This window comes from Sorex araneus, chromosome 4 (genome assembly GCF_027595985.1).
Source record: "Sorex araneus isolate mSorAra2 chromosome 4, mSorAra2.pri, whole genome shotgun sequence".
Classification (NCBI taxonomy): Eukaryota; Metazoa; Chordata; class Mammalia; order Eulipotyphla; family Soricidae; genus Sorex; species Sorex araneus.
This window is the reverse complement of record NC_073305.1, coordinates 34494456-34516317: the sequence shown is the minus strand read 5'-3', so window position 1 is coordinate 34516317 and position 21862 is coordinate 34494456. Positions and strand designations below refer to the sequence as shown.

The 21862-nt window shown below is 36.7% G+C and overlaps 1 protein-coding gene across 5 annotated transcripts in view; it reads right to left on the bottom strand.

Moving 5' to 3' along the window:
• ARPP21 (cAMP regulated phosphoprotein 21) overlaps positions 1 to 21862 on the bottom strand; it is a 162085-nt gene that overhangs the window by 117048 nt on the left and 23175 nt on the right. Inside the window, exon 1 of one of the 5 annotated variants that reach the window (XM_055135723.1) lies at positions 55 to 70. The exons of the other annotated variants lie outside the window; for them this stretch is intronic. The gene's annotated coding sequence lies outside the window, so the exon portion shown is untranslated. Of the gene's footprint in view, positions 1 to 54; positions 71 to 21862 lie in introns of those variants that run through there. 5 annotated transcript variants of the gene reach the window in all.

Genomic DNA, 21862 nt, shown 5'->3' with positions numbered 1-21862 from the left:
TTTGGAAAGAATTCCTAATATTCTAGTTGCATGATGAATATAGTCTATCTTTACCTCCTCCTTCCCCATTAGAATTGCCACCACCAGCTGGGCATTCTGTTTGACAGCAAAGAAACGCTGTCAGAGGGATTCAACAGATTTGCAAACTTTGAGCCTGGTGAAAACAATGCATGCTATAATGTGCACTTTCTTTTCTCACAACTCCTACAGGAGCAATGGCAAAAGACAGCTTGAATGCAAACACAGAGACAGATTCTTAATAACATTTGCCAAAACCAAGCTCTGGCTTCTTCCTTTCTCTGCAGCTCTACTTGGGTGTGCACCTGCTAAATTCAACATCACATGCATCTCTTCTAACATTTATCAATCTTTGAAAGCACTAACTGCAACATAGTTTGTCTGAACTTTAGTAGCCTGCTTTGCCTCCCCCCGCTGCACCCCCTCCAACGTTGAAAGGGGCACAGCTGGTTCCTCACCGGATTTTACTGCAGCTATATTAACAACATATTGGGTTACAGCACCATTTGTTGTGCAAGAAGAAAACGACTGTTGAAACTGCAATCCCATAGAGTCAATAATTTCTAGTCTGTATTCATGTTTTATTAAAATGAACATTTGGCCTTAACATGCTTCTTGTATTGTTATTAATTCTATGACTATGGAAAGAGAAGCAAACATACAACTGGAGCACAATGGATCCATAATCAATCAAAATTTAAGCTTTTAAATATTTATTAATTTCTCCATGGCTACCTCAAGGAGAACAAACTGATATTCACTAACGTACAATACCGATAAAGTCAACATATCTTAAAATTATCATGTATTTAGGTCACTTCCCCATTTTCTGGCGTATTCCAACATGAACACCAGTGATAGAGGGAATTACAAAATGCTTTTCAGATGCAGATTTTCTTTTCCTAAAGAAAATAAACTTATCAAAAATCACCAAACCTTTCTTTTTGACCCTAGCGTTTTAACAGTTGCATTTAATCCAGCAGGTAAATGGCAATGTAGTTCTCAAGTCTGAGCTGTAGTTGCATTATCCCAGTCTCAGTAGGTGGATGCGAGATAAAATTCTCGCCATGAAGAAAGAGCAAGAACAAACTGATATTCACATAACCAAGTTGAAGTAGGAACAGCCTGGAAATATGTGTGTGCGTAATTACCAGAACTCATTTTGAAATAGCACTGAGCTCTAAAGTCAGCGAGGTATTATTCTTGCATACTTGAATCATAAAGTCATAATCTACTAAGATAAAAGAGAATATGGGCATATGGGAATGAGCAGAGAGGAACATATGGATCACAAATATTTTTGTAACTGATTAAAATTGTTCTCTTTGCTAAGAAAGCTGTGCCAAAAATTCATTCTACTCCAGCTTTCTGTAACTCACCCTTTCACTGCCTCTTAATCTTAATCTATTTGAAAATTTCCCCACTTTCAAAAAGAAGTGAAACTTTTTTTTTCCACAAATATCTCTCATCCAACATTTGGTTAATAGATATCCTGGCTAGTTGTTGGAGGTAGTGTAAAGTACAGACACAAAATTAAAGCTACTTTTTTTTTCTTAGTGAAAATAATATTCTAGCCATAATCTAAGGGGTAGTATAACAAAGACAGTCAACTGTTTGTAAAACTAGGAATAGAAGATTAATAAAAAATGCTGCCAATATTTATAATGAGGAAAATGAGTAAAACAATCACCATTCCACCCAGATATATGCTTATTAGGTATTTTTAGCTTACTTCAGAGTTGAGAATAATAGTGATTACCTGACTATCAGATTGAAAGAGGGATGATATATGACAAACAAAAAACATTCTATCTTTTGTCAACAACATATCAACAATATAAGTATGCCTTGTATTTCTGTGCATGAACACACATTAAACATGGGGGGGATTCCATATGGGGAAAATATCAGAATTTAGTTAAATTTTAATTTTTCAGGGATATACAAAATGGGGAATTAAAACTGAATTCTATTAATAAGTGAAGAAGTTCACTGTTATTAGCTATAATTCTTTTACTAAAATTTAACACAGAGAATTAATCTTGTCCCTAATCAGTACAGGTGTTTTAAGACTCTGACAACACAATCAAGGTTCACTTATTTGAACAACTAAAATTCTACTTACTTATGTACTGCTCCTTTTTTAAAATAGCCTTCAGTTTTCCATGTACTGTTAAAATTCTGGTAATATTGGTGTTTTTTTTCAATTTGCTGCATAAGATGTTTAATTACTGTACATGTCATAAACCAAAGACAGATCCTATTACCATATATATATGTGAATATACATATAAATATGAACTACCTATTGAGCCCCAATTAGAATTGAAAATTTATTGACTACCTAAGATTATGTTAAACAGTGTCTAAAAAGTAATTGAAATATAATTCTGTCAGAAATGAGAGCAACCATGGCAAAATACAATTCTGTCAGAAATGAGAAAAGCCATGGTAAGAAATGAACATCAATAATTTTGTACATTAGAACTAAAAACACTAATGCTATTGTAAACATGCTGACTAAACAATAAAAATAAATATTTTTTTTATTTTGGATCACCCCAGTATTTATGTATTATTATTACATAGTAAATAATTATTTTACTATGTAATAATCTAGGTTCATCCATGTTTACCATGCATCAGAGTTAAAATAATTATTACATAGTAAAAAAATTACACCTTATTATTACATAACAATATTATATGTAATATTATCATTACATATTACATTATGTATTAATATTACAGTACTAACCTCAGGAGTTATGCCAGGCTCTACACACAGGAATTATTCCTGGCAGTGCTCAGAGATGCTGGAGATTGAACTGGGTTAGCCACAGGCAAGGCAAGTGCCTTAAGTGCTGAAGTATCTTTCCAATCTCATTAACATTTTTTTAATTAAAATAAAAAGGAGACAGGAGGGCTCTGAAGCTATGAAACAGCAGATAGGGCATTTGCCTTGCACGTGGCCAACCAGGGTTCGATTCCCAGCATCCCCTATGGTCACCTGAGCACCGCCAGGAGTGATTCCTGAGTGCCGAGCTAGGAGTAACCCCTGTGCATCACTGGGTGTGACCCAAAAAGGAAAAAAAAAAGAGATACAGGAGTATGCAGACTAATATTTTTAGTAAGTTTTCCCATGGTGTTAAAAAATCATTAAAAAACTGTCACATATGTTTAATCCCCCCACAATTTTTTCTCCTATAATATATATGTATATATATATAAATCAAACACAATTCAACCTTTTGTGTCTAGCCTAAAATTCATTAATTCTGCATTATTTTTGAGCTGCTGATTAATGTCAAATTACTGAAAAGTAAGAGTAAAAACCAAGAAAGATCACTGTCACTGTCACTGTCATCCCATTCCTCATCGATTTGTTCGAGCAGGCACCAGTAACATCTCTCATTGAGAGACTTATTTAAGAAAAAAATGACTTTACATACCATTTATGTATGTGCTTTAGGTGATAGAATTATTTTACATAAACATTCTTATTTAAATTCTTGAGCTTTGTAGTTTATAAACATAATATTTCATATATAGATCATCAGTGTATTTTTTATTACAGTAAATTAAACACAGAAACAACCTAGGTCAATATTTACCAGAAACCCATGTTGGTGGTAAAAGTTTGAACTTAAGAAAAATCTCACATTAATCATAAATTTGAAACTAAGGAGGTCCGAGTTCAAAAAAACATATAAAGAAGAAAGTCGTTTTAAATTCTTCATTTTTATATTACAAATCTTGGTGGAACCTCCTACCATATGTGATGGTGGCTACATAATAAATGACATGATAGATCAACTAAGATACTGTCAAAATTATAAGATAAAATTTAAATATTTCAAATGGGTGCACATGAGACAATTTAGAGATGGATTACATAATTTCCTCTTCACCATTATTTTCTGATTATTCATGATCCCTAAAATAAAATGACTTCTGCCTTTATTAATATCTAAATGTTCTTCAGCGTATTTCAAAGATAAGAAGACATAAACTTGGGAAAGGTGTCTAATACACTGGACAAATAGTTAGCTATCCTCACAGAGTGAAATAACTTATGAAAGAAATAAGACAAAACCTAACAGGGATTTATATAATATTCTACATATCCATCACTGCCCCAAAGAATTCTTAGCTCATTGTTCAGAATTTTAAACACAGAGATGAGTCAGGAGGACAATGTAACTGTTGCAAATGCTGAAATATATTAAGAGATAGTGGACTTGCTTTCACTTTGGGTTACTCCAGTATTTAAAACTAAGAAAGAGGAAGAGAGATAGAAGGAAAAAAAAAGATGAAGATACAATTTGTCCTTTAAATCAGATGAAGAACTCCTTTCACTGTTACACATTCAAAAGAACTGAAAGCAGCGGCAGAACTGCAAAGGTGACGCGTAAGTAAGAGCATCTGCCTTGTGTGCAGAGACCTACGTTTGATTTCCAGCATTGAAAAAATTACTAAATTGATATTTATACACCAATGTTCAAAACAGAATGGTCCATAAGTAAACATAATCTAAGAGTTCATCTACAGGATGCATGAATAAATAAATTATATGGGAGCCTGAGAGATCAGGTAAGGCACTTGCCTTGAATACTACCCCAGAACAGAATGGAGACAAGCACTGTAAGAAGTGATCCCTGAGCACAGAGCCTGGAGAAAGCTCTGAGTATCACCATATATGGCTCCCACAACAACAACAACAAAGTAGTGTATACATACAATGAAATATTAGTTAGCCTTAAAAAGAAGTGGAACTCTGATGCATGGTAAACATGTCTTTTATTTGAAGGGGGAAGGGTGTAAAACTTATAATGTGAAAGCCTTGGTAAATCAACCTGTCAATGATATTGACAAGATACCTGGGAGTTACAATACAGTTGCCCAGTAGTTTTTTCACATAAGTAGATCAATTTTTTCTTTTTTTTGCTTTTTGGGTCACACCTGGCGATGCATAGGGGTTACTCCTGGCTCTGGAATCACTCCTGATGGTGCTCAGGGGACTATATGGCATGCTGGAACTTGAACCCGGGTTGGCCGCATGCAAGGCAAACGCCCTACCCACTGTGCTACACTGTGCTATTGCTCCAGCCCCCAGTAGATCAAATTTATGCATATTTTATTGCAGATTAAGAGTATTAGATGACCAAAATGATTGTTACATAGGACAAGCCAATGGCCCCGCTGCCATATTAGAAACTAATCCAAGACTATGAGGACATACTGAAGATTATTTGAGTTTGACTGTATGACCACTGCACCTAGTTTCAGGATTTTTAAATAGCTTCAAGTTTCATAACTCATGAAAATCAAACACTAGCTTATATTTTTCCTACACTCTATACAGTTTCTATGATTAATTTATCCATAAAGAACACCCAGTCACTCAACCTCAATCAGGTAGGAACTGAAAAACAAGTGTAAGTGTGTGGTATGGTAATCATATATCAATAATAAAAATATTATTATTGCAAATATGTCACCATAACTACAACAATATATATAAGCACTTTCATATTTTTATTTTTTAATAGGCCAGAGAGATAGTGCAGAGGGAAAAGCACTTGCCTTGTGTACAGTGACCCCATTTATATCCCTGGCGATGATTATGGATCCCTGAGTACAACTTGGGGTCACTCCTGAGGTCAGAGTTAGGAGGAATAGCCCATGAGCACTGCTAGGTGTACTCCTCACATAATGCACAAGTTCCCAGAAAAAAAGTTCTTAAAGAACCTTTAAGCAAGTGAATCTAGTTGACACTAAATCAAGTAATTTGGACAAGACCTAAATTCATAACAAAACATTGTCCCTTTCATGTGGGTTTAGTTCTTTTTGTTTGAATAATTTGATTGATTGATTGATTTTGGACACAGCTAGCTTTCAGGAATAATCCCTGATGGTGCTTGGGAGACCATATGGGATGGCAGAAATCAAACCTTGGTCATCCCTGTGCAAGGAAAGAGCCCTACCCACTGTATTGCTCCAACCCCTCCAGTGAAAACTCTCTTAGAAACTGAGATCAAAATTACCCAACCTAAGGAATTTATTCTCAGAATATTACAGAGGTACTCACCAATTGCTTTCAACTATACTACTATCGTTCTTCTTCATACATGAGCCAGCAAACACTATGTAGAAACTATATACTCTGAGTTGGAGAGACAGCAAGCTGCATAGGTGCTTGCTTTGTACATGGCCAACCAGGGCTGTTGCCTGGAATCATATACAGTTCCCTGAGTACTGCCAGGAATGATCACTGAACAGAGAGCCAAGACTAAGCTCTGAACTTAGCCAGGTATGGCCCCCAAACTAAAACAAACACATTATGATATGAATATTTCTTTCCCAACTTTATTCCTAAAGTCACATGGGACATTTGGATTTCTGTGCACTATGTTCAATATTTTTCTTTGGAAGTCCTGAAAATCCATCATTATAAAGTCATAATTATCAGAATGACCTCAAATTATCTGCTTGTGGTCTGCACAATTTCATTCTTTTATTCATTGGATCCATCTTTTTAGAAGCCATACAGGAAAAGACATGCTTGCCTGATTTCCATAAAGTATGCTTAGGGTTTTTAAAAAAGCATTATAATTTTTAATGTGGAAAAATTAATTAGAATTTCTACTGGTGTCAACACACATGTAACATTCAGAAGCAAGTATCTCTTTAATCCTCAAGCAAAACCCAGGATCCCAAACTTGTAGAATTTCCTCAACATTCCAAGTGTAACTAAAACAATTTTTTCCAGAAATCTAAATAATACTACTTGGGTTCAATTCCTCCGCCCCTCTTGGAGAGCCCAGAAAGCTACTGAGAGTATCTCGCCCGCTCGACAGAGCCTGGCAAGTTACCTGTGGTGTATTCGATATGCCAAAAACAGTAACAACAAGTCTCACAATGGAGACCTTACTGGTGCCCACTCGAGCAAATCAATGAACAACGGGATGACAATGATACAGTGATTGAGTGATTGGCAATTCAGTTATTCACCGGTAATACCATGTCTTAGAGCAAGGATTTAGCACAGAGTACATGTAATCAACACTGAGTGAGGAGTCAAAATTATAAAAGTTCATCACTAAAAGGAAAGGCACTTCAAATGAAAGGAGAAATATTAATTTTATTCAACAGATCTGACATGAGCTCCTTTCTCCTTTATTCTCACAAGAAGTAAAAGGAGCATCTGTCATTTCAAAAACAATGAAACTTAACAAGTGTGACGCAGTTATAGGTGCCAGCTAAGCATTTGAGTTATTAAAATCTCTCTTGCAAAAAGGAAAAGGAAAAAAGGAAACATCTAGATAAAATTATTTAAAAATATGAATTGTTACATTGTAGGACTTTTGAGATGGCTGCAACAGTCATGTTTTTGTAATATGCAAATTAGGGAAATAAGTGCTCTCTATTGCTAGGAAGTCTTTATTTTCCCCTATGTCAATGCTCAGTATTTGGTGCTGTAGCGCATGAATATTTTATACCTTCGTGTTTCCTCTTCAGAATTATTATTAGCAAACATCATTATCAAACCTAATCAAAAGGAATCAACAGAAGTTTAAACGACCCACCCGTGACCGCAGCTGCCTCCCCACCCCCAGCAGCAGAAGATTAAAAAGGTTTTCTAGGAGAGCAACAGAATAGCAAGGAGTTTTTTCAGGATAAAAAATCCAAGTGTACATCTAAAGGATTTATTACTGTATCAGCCATGTTTCATGCCCCAAAGAGAAGGCACAAAGCAGCAAAGAGAGGAGAGAGAGAGAGAGAGAGAGAGAGAGAGAGAGAGAGAGAGAGAGAGAGAGAGAGAGAGAGAGAGAGAGAGAGAGAGAGAGAGAGAGAGAGAGAGAGTTCCAGCAGAGAAGAATTCTTGCTACCATACAAAGCAGAGCATGTGGACTTTCAGAAGATTCAAGAACAAAGGAAGTTTCTAGTTATGTAGGAGAGCTCAGAGTTACTACCGTGTATTCACATGTAGACCACAGATTCTTCCCACAGATTCAGTATGATTCAACAATCACCCCAATAAGAGTTTGCTTTCCAAGTTCATCATGACCTTGGTAATTTTGGACTGTCTTTCATAGAGCATCACATTTTATCCTCCTACCAGGCATACATACAGCATGGTTCACTGCTAACACACAGTGCAGATGGCAAACTGCACACCTGTCCTTTGTCTTTACTGGTTCCAGGCTTCTTTAATAACTTGATCCCCATCTTACCAATAAAGCTGACACACTTTTTGAAAGCTTTAAAATTTGAGCCAAGTAGTAAAAATCATTCTCACCCCACTGTTAGTCTACCTCTGTATTCACAGCATTCTTGGAATTAGATCACTTTGGTCTACTTTAGATTACTTTAGTCTACTTTAGATCACTTTAGTCTACTTCTTTATTAACAGCAGTGCTGAGAGCACTGTCCAATACTAGTAGACTTATTGATCCAGTGAATTAAAGACAATTCCAAACTACCTGATTTTTAGTTTTTGATGGCTGGAAAAAAAATAATGTATCTCTGGTTTTCCTTCTTAAGAGCTGAATTGTCTGCTCCCCCACTGATCTAGTTTTCGGTGTGGCAAAATTTAAGGAGAAATGCCCAACGACCTCTGGGAGGTACTTCAGGGAAAAATTGTGATGAAGTTCTGGCTGTCAGTACTTTAAGTAGGTCTGGTATGACTGAGTTCCATGATAGAAGATAAATTCCTCCAGAGAGACTCAAAGTTGATTTACCATTATCTAGTGAATGGCACACATAGATACTAAAGAAAGATACGAGGCTTGTCCTGAAGGAGCAACCAAACTTGAAGATTCTAGAACAGATAAATGAATTGGGAGCAAATAATGTCAGATAATTAATCTGTGTAATGTATGTGTAAGCAGATCACACACATCACATACATAATGCAGTAATAGATCTCATTCATCACCTTAGATTTAAGGTTTTCTCATCATCTCCTATCCTCAAAGGTTAATTTTAAATAAAAACCCAAGGGAACTTGTAGCTAAATAAATAGAAAATGAACATTATAAAAAGATTTTTTTTCATTAAAGATAAAACGACAATGCTGAGCACTTGAGTGCACATATAAGTGTGGGTTGATTCAGGCTGTTGGTTGATTGTGAATGATTTAACTGAGAAAATAATAAAACCCATATAATGTGTGTTTTCTTATAATTAAACTAGTCAGACATAAGGTCTGGCTCATGTTTCAGGGTCAATAAAATGAAATGAATGAGAGGTAAATAATTGGTTCCTCTCCTCTGTTCAGTTATGTCATCAAGTTCTTTACCTATAGTGTTTTCTCTAACTGGGTCTTCACCTAAGAGTCCCTCACCTCTCAAAATGAAGAAGTACTCTCACTGGGGCACTGTGCTCAGATTCAAAAAGGGGAGATCATGTCTTTCCACCATATCAGTCTGCTATGCCCCTTCTTGAGTGTGAGAACCTTTTTCTGTTCTGTTTTTTTCATTCACCTTTGTCTGTGCTATCTTATATTGTACTACATGAAGTTATACATAGACACCCCTGCAGACACAAAGTTACACATAGACACCCCTGCAAAAAGGCACTGAGCTGAGATCAATGTATTTATAAGGCAAGAATGTAAGATGAAATAATAGTATAAAAGTAGTATGTAGTGTATATTATCCTTAGACTTCCCGTAAGAAGATGTGTTTGAAAGGTAGAATAAATGAATGCATTTGACAGAAACTTATTTTTGTTCTTATGGGCAGCCAATATTCTGTTGGAATGTTCCCTTACAACATGAGCTTTCAACATTTTTAAATAATAGATGGAAGGAAGGAAGGGAGGAAGGAAGGAAGGAAGGAAGGAAGGAAGGAAGGAAGGAAGGAAGGAAGGAAGGAAGGAAGGAAGGAAGGAAGGAAATAAGGCCAATTCATTCAACTGTCAGACACAAAACCTTTAAAAATTAATATGGAAAAATGTATTGTGGAATGTTTGTAGTATTCTTAATTCCTTGACTAAGCCTATGGTAAAATTTAATTTTCACAAAAATGTTTTAAAATTAGAAATATAGGAATAGTCATTCAATGATTATTACTGATGTCTAAGCAGACATATGACTATTCAACATTACTGATAAACAGTATGTTGGAAATAATATTTTTCTGATTTTTTAACTTATAGGAAATACACTGAATATAAATAAACAGGAAACTTTATGATTAAATATTATGTATATAATGTACAGGAAACTTGGTTCTACAATTCAAACCATTATACATTTTCACTGAAAAGTATAATAAAAAAGTATAATAAAAATAAGAATATATGAAATCTTGTTAGTTCTAAAAGTGTATGTACATGTCAACAAGAAATTTTGATCTATAAGTACCTATTAATTATAAGTTTATTAGTATGACTGCCTTTAGTGGCATTCCAATTTAATTTTTGAATCTTAAAACTTAGAGATATGTATATATAACATATCTCTAATATATATGCATATATTATATATTATATATGTATATAATAGAGATATAAAGTGGAGGGGACAGAAAATAGATACACATTTTTATAATATACTTTGGCATTCCCAGGTGTTTAAAAAAATCTGTGGTTCAAAGCTCTCTTTAAAACTTGATGAATTCTGTTTCCATGCTGAGCATGTGGCTCCCTGCTGGAAACTGTGGCCTGACCTAGAGAACATGGACATGTCTCTTAATTGTGGTTCCAAGTCAGGCCACATTCTTTCAAATCACTGAAGTTTCTTGAAGGACTGAGTAACACAGGAGCAGAACTGGTGAGGTACTGAGCTCACCAAAATGCCAAACAGAAGATGACTAAAAAAATCAAAAAGATCTGCTGCCAAACCAAATACTCTATGTCTGCTCTCTCTGACTGGTCTCAGTAAGCTATGTTGCAATTTTGTTTTGCTTTGGGGCATCAAAAACATACAGAAAAAAGAGTTCTGGTTATAAACCAAAACCAGCTTATCACCTGGCTTTCTCCAGATACAACCTGATGAGATGCCTGAGCCTGTAGCTTTGTGCCTTGGCAACATTATAAAAAATTAGTTAGAAAATTTAGGGGCACTTCATTTCATTTCATTTCATTTTATGAGGAGGCTGCTTCCAAGAAAAGCTCAGGAGACCTAGGAACCAGTGCCAGAAAGACTCAGTGATTCGGGTTGGACAGTCCAAAGTGATGCCCAAGCAAGCAGAACTGCTCAGCCCTATGGTACTGGGGCTTCCAGGGCTGTATTTGCAGTCTTCTGAGTATCATGAGTTGCCAAACTTGGAACTCTGGCCCATCAAGCTAAGTGTATGTTCCTGAGGCTGAACTATCTCTCCACCCCATCTTTTTTGTTCATGTCTGAACTGGGGTCCTACTGTATGCATGCCATAATTCATGATCCCAAACTTACTTCCCAGTCTAAGTAGTTAGTTTTTTTAATATTTATTACTTTCATTACTAATTATGTGTATATTTTAACTTTATATTGAGGCACTGTGATTCACAAACTTATTCATACTTAAGTTTTGGGCATACAGTTTTCCAATACCAATCTCATCACCAGTGTCTACTTCCCTCCATCAGTGTCCCCAGGTCCCTCCCAGCTCCCAGCCTGCCTCTTTGACAGGCACATTTTCAAGTTTGGTGACTGTGGTATAGCTTTCCTGGCTTCAGGGACGTTCTGTGGATCACCCCATGTCTACACCATCAGAGTCTGAGGCCCCCGCTCCATGCCTGTTACTCCAGTCTACATCTTCTTACTTCCTCCCTTCTGTTACTTAGTTCTTCAAAGGCATTATGAAGCAGCATTTTCACATATTTTTTTCTAAAAAATTGCCTATGTAAATTAAGTGTTCATTTATCCTGTTTTTTGTTTTTATCTTAAAACACTCTAGCAATACATTGGGCAGGATTCATACGGGATTTTGAAAGTCAATAAAAGATGGTTCTTGAACAATTTCACTACTACACAATTTTGAAATTTAATGAAAAAATTTTCTTGAGCTACGTACTAAATCAGGGATAGTGCTAGTTCAAGTGGCAGAGCAATACCCAGCAAGTTCAGAGCCTCAATTCTGATCCCCAGCACTAACTACATGGCCCCTCAAGCACTGCAGAATTTGGTCTGATGGTTCCCCTGCACTGCAATGCTGGGCCTAGCAGAGAGAGCAGTACTGGGAGTGACACCTATTAAAAGTTAATTAAAAAATGAAACAAAAGTTGGTTTTTTGGGCAGCAAATATAAGCCATATTTATCATAAGGTCTAGTCTCCAATCATCTTAACATTAGATTTTTAGTCGGGAATAGGGTTCAGTCATAGAACACTTCCTTTGCAGGTGCAAGCTCTGGGATCAATCCCAACACACAACAATAAAAATAGAGAAATAAACCCAGACTAAACTTTCAACAGATGCACATTCCCAAGTGCATTCACACAAAACAAACCCATACACATCTGGGACCTATGTGAAAGATGCAAGATGATACTTATTAGAAGTACTATATACAACCTCAATCCCCAAAGTTTTTTTCTGGTTCCTTTATTTTCTCGTCTTATCTCATTTGGCTTCTCTTTATATTAGATAAGTGATATGCCCCTGCAAAAATGAATATATCTATATTAAAGATTATATTTCCCCCACCCTGCTCCTAATGGATTTCCTAATGGATTAAGGAAAAATTCAGATTCCTAACACTGAAAAATAGCAAGAGCTTTTTGTGAGATCTTGCTGACCTCCTGAGTGGGTGGTTTGAGTTCTTACTTGACTTCCTATTTTTGAAGGTAAATATTTCAGGTGATGTTCATATGCAGGCATGCTCCAGTCATCATGGAAGGTCTCCCTTTTGAAAATCTGTGTTTGTTCACTGATACCTACACTGTCAAAATACTTGCTCCATCACCAGTTTCCAAAGAGTTTTACTTTGGAATGCTGCTCTGCCAATATCATTTAAATTTTTATGATAAATTGTCTTATGTATTAAAACTTCCCATTTCAGATGAGTTTGACTTTTCCTTGAATTAATATAATCTTTTTTAACCCAGTGTCTCTCAAAAATGAGGGACATCCTCAAGAAGAAACTGTCCCTTATTTTTCTCTCTTATGTACCTTCTTCAGAAATAAAAGAAGGGATAATAAGGTTCTTGTCATGCATGTGGCTGACCTGGTTATAATTTTTAGCACTACAGAGAGTCCTTTGAGTTCCACCTGGATTGATCCTTGACCAGGTGTGCAGCCCCCAAACAAAACAAATGCAAAACCAGCATCTTGCCTTATTTATTTATTTTTGTATTGAAACACATAATGTTTGTTAATAATTTGAAGAAATGCTTATTTAAGGCATTTGGAGCTGGAGCAATAGTACAGTGGGTAAGGCAGTGACCAGGGTTCTATCTCTGGCACCACATATGGTCCACCAAGTACTGCCAGGAGTGATCTCTGAGTGCAGAATTAGAATTAAACTCTGAACTTACCAGGTGTCATCTAAAATCTAAAAATAAATAAATAGTATATATATTAAAAATATCACAAGATGAAGTTACCAAGTCATAAAGAAAATATGTATAAAACAGATAGGCAAAAAATATTAACCCAAAAAAGAGGAAGAAACAGAGACTCAGAGAAAGTAGCTATTCTCACCAAGATTTCGGTCTAAAGTCAGATAAGCAGTCCAGAGAGGTTAAGGCACTTGCCTTGTATAGGACTAACCCCCTTTAGATTCCTTCACCAAATATGGTTCCCTAGAGCAATATGATAGACTCCTATAGAGAGAGCCAAAAGTAAGCACTGAGCACTGCCAGATTTTACCTAAACCATCCCCCAATTTTTTAAAATACATTTCATTCTAGGAAATAATTAACCAAAGTTCAAAGACTGATCTCAAGATTACAACTTTAACTTTTTAGCAATAAGTTGTGTGTGTGTGTGTGTGTGTGTGTGTGTGGTGGGGAAGAGACTGGAGAGAGAAAGAACATACTCAGTGTTGCTCATGGGCTATGCCTTGCTCTGTGCACAGAGGTCATTCTTGGCAGTGCAAGGAAGCCATGTGCTGTTTGGGATCAAGCTGGGTTGGACCATGTTCAAAGCAGGTGCCTTAATTCCTGTGTTATCACTCCAAACCCCAACCACCATACTTTGGAAATATCAAGGTAATAATCACCACACATTTGGCAATAAAAATAAAGACAAGTCCAACTGAGGCCAGTACAGATTCAAGAAGTGTCATTACAAGGGATGGATAAAAAAATGAGGGCCTGCTCACTCCAAGCTAGCTAAACATTCTCGAATAAATCTCCTTTATGTTTATACACCAAAAGAATAAACATAAAGATGGAGAGGAGACCAAAAAACAATGAATGAATTCAAATTGCCTATCTAGGGTGTTAATTGAACTGTGCAGCATCTTTGTGCTTGCAATGTAATTACCCATTTAATCAGATAAACAGGAAAGCAAATGCAACACAAAGAATTGTTAATAAAACCCAAAGTAAAGAATAAATCCTTCTAATCAAATGTGTAATAAAAGGAATTAAGTTTTTGAAAAGGCATGTTTCCAATAAATGTCACAGATTAAACTAAAGAAAAAAACCTACAGACAAACCAAATATCTAAACACCATTTTAAAAACTATTTAAATACTGCCAAGATATCTGAATACTAGATGCACTGTTAGATGATCATAAAATATATTTAATGCATGCAAAAAGTATCAAAGTCAAAACAGATCAAATGCATTATAAATAAAAACAGAAATATTGCTAACCAGACTGGGTTAAAATTTCTTAAGAATTTAACAGTAGTAGATGGAACCAACGCCTCGAATATTGTTTTCTAAGCTAACTTCTGTCTATAAAACCAAAAGTTTCAAGGATAATTAAGAACTGTGCTGCAATGAACATAGAAATGCAAATGTCATTTCTACTATACCTTCTTGCCTCTCCGGGATATATTCCCAGGAGTGGTATTGCTGGGTTAAATGGGAGCTCAATTTCTAATTTTTTGAGAATTGTCCATATTGTTTTCCAAAAGGGCTTAATAAGTCGGCATTTCCACCAGCAGTGAAGAATAGTCCCTTTCTCCCCACATCCACGCCAACACCGATTGCTTTTGGTTTTTTTTTTTGGATGTGGGCCAGTCTCTGTGGTGTGAGATGACGCGGCCACTATTGTGGCCACACGACCTCATATCTCTTCATTCTCAGCAATGGAAAACAAATTATCAAATGCTTCCTTTCCAGCAGGTCCGACTTTGGAGGGGGGGGAAACTCCAAACAATAATAGTGAGTTCTTTGTTGAAATATTGAATGTAATCAAAGTAAAGAGAAAGTAAAGTGAAATTTATCAGCTACACAGGTGGGGTGGAGGGCTGGGGGGGGTTGGGGGGAGGTTTACTGTGGTTCTTGATGGTGGAATATGTGCACTGGTGAAGGGATGGGTGTTCGAGCATTGTGTAACTGAGACTTAAGCCTGAAAGCTTTGTAACTCTCCACATGGTGATTCAATAAAAAAAAAAAAAAAAACTGTGAAGAGTTCCTGTATGTCTTCAAATGAAATGTGATGACCTTCTGTTTCATGTTGGATTCAAGGAAGAATGCTTGGGAGAGGCCAATAATCAATTGGGGATTTTCCATTAAATGCTATTAGGGCCAGAGTGATAGTGCAGTGGGTAAAACACTTGCTTACATGCACCTTATCTGGGTTCAACCCCAAGACCCCATATGGTCATCCCATTGCTCATTGATTTGCTTAAGCGGGCAGGCACCAGTAACGTCTCTATTATGAGACTTGTTGTTACTGTTTTTGGCATATTGAATACACCACGGTTAGCTTCCCAGGCTCTGCCATGTGGGCAAGATACTCTCGGTAGCTTGCTGGGTTCTCCAAGAGGGGCAGAGGAATTGAACCGGGGTCGGCCGCGTGCAATGCAGACACCCTACCAGCTAATAGCTCTGACTGCAACAACTTTCTCTTTCTCTAGGGATAAGGTTGGAGGATGAAAGGATGCTATGAGAGATGAAGCAGATATTTTTATTTTACTTTTTGCTTGGGGGCCACACCTGGCATGCTCAAGGCTTACTCCTGACTCTGCACTCAGGAATCACTCCTGTTGGAAGGACTCTTGGATCATATGGGATGCTGAGGATTGAACCTGGGTCAGCCACGTGCAAGAGAAGTACCCCACCCATTCTACTATTTTTCCAGACCTTGATTTAGGCATTTTTAAAACTTCAGTGACCCATCATCAATTTTCCCTTCAAAACCATAATCAATGGGATAAATTAAATACATTTTTGTTGTTTGTACATGCTCTTAGTAGGTACCGTGACAGAAACAGAGATGCATTGAGAGCCAGAGTATAGCCCCCACACCACAGGAAGACACAGATTTGAGGAGGAAGTTGCATTAATTCTTTAAAAAAAATTTCCAGAGATTAAGTGACTCTTCATCAACCATATTACTTTTAGAAGGGGAAAGGTTGGGTGCTTATTGCCAAACCTGCATGTTCTTCTAAAATATGGAAAATAACTGTCTCCAGTATTTGACATATTTTACTCCAAGTAAATATGTATATTTTATAAAATAACATATATTTTAAAAACCCTGTCAACTTTTTATATAGAATTATTATATCTACATCTATGTAGATATGTGTTATCTAGTTACTATATTTTCATTCTGTACATTGTTTTTGAGCATCTTTAAAGATGCCAAAATATTCCACTTACTTTCATTCTGAAAGGCAAAACAAACAAAGAAAAAAAGCAATCTTTTAAAATCTGATCTGAGATTTATTGTCTTTAGTTGGCATATTAAGCAAACAGATAAACATAAAGCTAGGTCAAGGGCAATGATAATATCCAAGATAAAATTATTCTCTTTGTAAAGGTTACATAGCCAGGATTCAGTGTTTCTTGCTGATCCAATATCCTTTCTAAGCTGCTTTTATGCTTATGTAGAGAGACATAATATAAAACAAACTATGCTTGAATACTTACGCTATGAGTGAGTTAATTTCAGCATTGCAGACAAGTGATTGTACCCAAGTAAAGAAACAAGGGCAGCGTTTACTTTGTAAGTAATGGTATTGTTGAAGCAATAAAGTGAGAGTACTAAAAAATGCTTCAAACAAACAGAACGATGCCTGGTCCTGCCCTATATACATTGTTATCACTGTATCACTGTCATCCCATTGTTCATTAATTTGCTCGAGCAGGCACCAGTTAAGTCTCCATTGTGAGACTTGTTGTTACTGTTTTTGACATATCAAATACACCATCATTTCAGTATTATCTTAATTTTTTTTCAATAAGATCTGAAAATTCAATTTAGCCCTGAAGAGTAAAAGTTTTTATTTTCCACTGATCTAAAAAATGTCATGTAATTTGAATGTCAGAGAAGTGTCACTTAGACCACACACACACACACACACACACACACACACACACACACACACACAAATAGCAGGTGGGTTAAGTCACTCAGAATGTGCAAATAACACTCCCCCAGCCCCTCCCCAAATGCCAGCTCAGGCCACATTGCAGCCTGGAGTTAGTTCCAGCCCAGAGAACAGAGTAGCAGCTGCTGTTGAGTTGGCTGCAGCTCAAGTCTCAGCTGTATTCTTGGCTTCCTGCCTCTTCTAAGCACTTACTAGGGGCCCGTGACCAAGGAAACAGCTGAGCCCCCACCTCAAAGAGGAAACACAACCGCCACAACCCCCACAGCCACCTGCTCAGGGGCCAAATAACCAACAAATTCCTGCTTGATTCACAGGGGTAAAGTGAGCTGCTGATTCACTCCTAGGCATGCTTTTCTACTTAGGACAGAGCCCAGCAGACGCATGGCCTACCAGGCTCTGGACATCCTGCTGAACACTTCACTGGGTCCACCTGGGGACTCAGCCTTGCATGAGAATCAAAATACCAATTACTTTAAACCATATAACCCCAATAACAATAAGAGAAAAAATCGTTTGGGTGTTCAAGTCACCAGGTCCCAATCAGATCCCAAACATTGCTTATAGTCTCAGGAACTTCCCTCATGCCCTTTCTTCAACAGAAATTTTTATCTGGGTTTTTTCACACGAAACTGGGTATCACTTCTATACTTATCAATTTCCAAAGGGCTCCTCAACACAACCTCGTAATGAAAAGTAGGTAACACATGGAAACACCCCTTTCTTGACCGTGTAGCCAGTATAGCTTTCCTGGGTGACACAAAACGGTGAGGCATCCCCAGGCCTCAACACACATTCCAGTTTCAAATCTAAGCTGCAGCACCAGAACTGTGGAATTGTGTGTGGATCCCCGGGTGAACAAGTCTGTTCTAAGAACGACAGATCCAATTGCTTCAGTGCACTCACGTCAGCACTTAAGAGATATTCATGGCTTCAAACATTGTGAAATCTCACCCTTGTCTGAGGACAATCCTGCTGGAGTCTCTCTCAGATCAACCTGGGAGGCTGTACTTGAAATGATTGAAAATGCCCCTGGAACAAGGAGAGAGAACAGGGATATTCCATGACGCTCACTTAGCTGCGTGTTACTCAATTCTCTCTCCTTTGTGCATGTTTTGAAATTTTCCATCATGAAAAGCATAATGGATAACATTTGTTTTGCTTCACTTTGGCTTTTGGTTTGGGGACCACATGCAGCAGTACTCAGGGCTTACTCCTTGCTTTGAACTCAGGAATCACACCCAATGTGGATGGAAGCCTTCATGTGTTGCTGCAACATTTTTTTGTGTGTGATATTCAATAAATAATCTTAAAAATATATGCCCCATATACTCCAGCTGAGCTTCAGTTCATATAGGAGAGAGACTGATGTTTTGCTGATTTTTATTTCCAGAGATATACATATATTTTTAATTTAAAACCCCTTATACATCAGAGCTTCTTTGGAAAGCAACATCATTCAAGTTAAGGCTATTTTTTTTCCTAGAAATTATGAACAAGTACTTTTTTAAACACTGAGCTAGTCATTATGTTACACTTAGAGCATCATGGTATCAATCTTTCTTATTGGCCAAGGGGGAAGACCTATATCATTCTGCAAGGAACTTTTTGCCTCTCCTCCGGTTTCCACTACAGATTGTTGAGTCCACAGAGAACATTCTTACCTTGACACATTCAATTACTGATGAAGGTGAGAAGACAGAATTGACCGTCTCTACCTTGCAAGTCTTCTAACCACAGAGGGCCCTAGGGAGTTGGCCAAGACTATCCTCATCCTTTGACCTGAGCTGCAATTTGCTTTCTCTTCTGCTATTCCTGCTCCAACTCCTGCCAAAACATTCCCACCATAGTGCTGATCCTATGAACTCTCTTGAGTGGATACTGTAGGCACTAAACTCAGTATCAGTTGGCTTTGAAAATCCAGCCTCGATATTCAGAATATCCCTTAAAGTTTGCAAATGCATTCTGGTTGTAACAGAACTCATATCAGGAATCATGGCATGGTTTCAAACCAGTTATTTGAAATTACTTTCTATAATTCCTGATACCTCATTGCTTATTCAAATGCTTAAATATTTCTAAAGCTATTAAAACTTAGCTACACAGTACACACTTGTATATCACTTTGTGTTTTCTCACACTTAAAAAAAAAATAGGTTTCTCGATGACATACTAGTGGTGCTCAGGAGGCCTTCTGATGGCTCAGAGTCAGGACCAATTAAGGCTAAATATTGCTGAGTTCAGGAAATCATCTACTAGGGACAGAACTCAGGGCCTTGTGCATTCTAGGTATGTGTCTTACCACTTGAACTATCTCCCTGTGTTCTTATATGCCAATATGTACTTCTCAGCTACTGGTTATGAAACCACATATTTAATTCAAGCCAATTAAAAAAAACCTCTTGTTTTTCCCAAAGTTTTGAATTTTTACATATACATAAATAATGACCCTATTTTTAACATTCACAAAGATTTGGTTTACATAACATTCTATGTATGTCTTTTTTTATGACTTCTTGTAGATTCCTCTGTGACTAAATGTGACTTCAAACCATAAACTTCTAATACTATACCCAATGTATAGTTTGTATCCAAGATATCCTTATTAGCTAAATTAGGAGGTTAAATTTGTTTTTTACTTAATTAAAGCCCCTAAAATGATAAGCACTTGATACAAATCATCTCATCAATTCCTTTGTCATCGCTCACAGAAAATGTATAGTTTGTTATTCATATAGGATAACTGAGACTAGGAGGCAAAGAAGCCTGTCCAATATAACACAAGTTAGGAGTCACTGACTATGCCTCACTTTTACTGAAGACTTGTATATGTGTTGGTTACACAAAATATACTATTGAAGAAGAGACAGTATATAACAAGATCAATTAGCATTACATACTGATGTTTTTCAAAATTTTATAGCTGGCTATCAGAAATGTATGTGCTCTGATTTTTCTGTCATTAATTGATAAGTGCATGTGAGTTATCATTATAAGATCTTCTGAAACAAGTGTAAAAGAGGCTCTTCCTATACTGTGTTCCTCTATGATGGGCAGTATTCTAGAAATTTTACCAATAAAGATGCACTGAGTCAATTATACTGTATCTCTCCATTGTCCTGTGCTTCATTATTCTTTGTAGATAGCCCTGGGGGAAGTGAAGTAGCAGCATGAATCATTATTCTCATGAACACAGCTCAATAACTAGTTTTCATACTATGACACTGAATCAATAAAATTACATTAAATTGCATTCAGTCTTTGACATTTCACAAGATTGAGGTGATTTGTTGGTCAAAGTAAGAACATTTTGCTTCTTGGGATATCTAGGGTTAACTGTTGAGACAATCTATGTGTGTGTGATCATCTGTGTAATCAGGTTCTGTTAATATATCAACAGACTCAATAAACAATGGTTTATTCAGCTCTTACTAGGTACAATATGCTTTGATAGTATTTATGAGACCTATAAAAACAGATATGGTCCATCCAGGATATGTCACCATGAAAGTTCCAACCCCTGAAAATAGTTAACTCAATTTAGCTGAAACAGACTTATTGGCTCAGTTTTTCTGTAAGTATCCTAAATAAATTAATCCTTATTGTACAATTCACTAATATCTAATGAGGAAAAATGTTAAGCTCGACTAATTCACAATTTAAATAAATCTATTGATGAAGAAAGGAATATTCTATAAGAAAAGAAATATTTGATCCACATGCTCAGGAAAATATAATTTTAAGAATGAATTGTTTTGGAATGCCAACTGGTCCAGCCTTTCTGGAAAACAATATGGACAGTCCTTCAAAAACTAGAAATTGAGATTCCATATGACCCCACAATACCACTTCTGGGAATATATCCCCAGGATGCATAAAAGCACAGTAGAAACGACATCTGTACCTATATATTCATCGCAACACTGTTCATAATAGCCAAAATCTGGAAACAAATTGAGTGCCCTAAAACAGATGACTGGTTAAAGAAAATTTGGTACATCTACAAAATGGAATACTACACAGGTGTTAGGAGAGATGAAGTCATGAAATTTGCTTACAAATAGAAAGACATGGAGAGTATCATGCTATGTGGAATGAATCAGAAAGAGAGGGACAGAAACAGAAGGACTGCATTCATTTGTGGATTATAGAATAACATCACTTGAGGCTGACACCCAATGACAGTAGATATATGGGCCAGGTGGATTGCCCCACAGCTGGAAGACTGCTTCATGAATAGAGAGGAGAAGGCAGATGGAAAAGAGAAGGGATCACTAAGAAAATGATGGCTGGAGGAATCAGTCTGAATGGGAGATGCATGCCAAAAGTAGATAATGGACCAAACATGATGACCTCTCAGTGTCTGTGTTGCAAGCCATAATGCCCAAAAGTAGAGAGA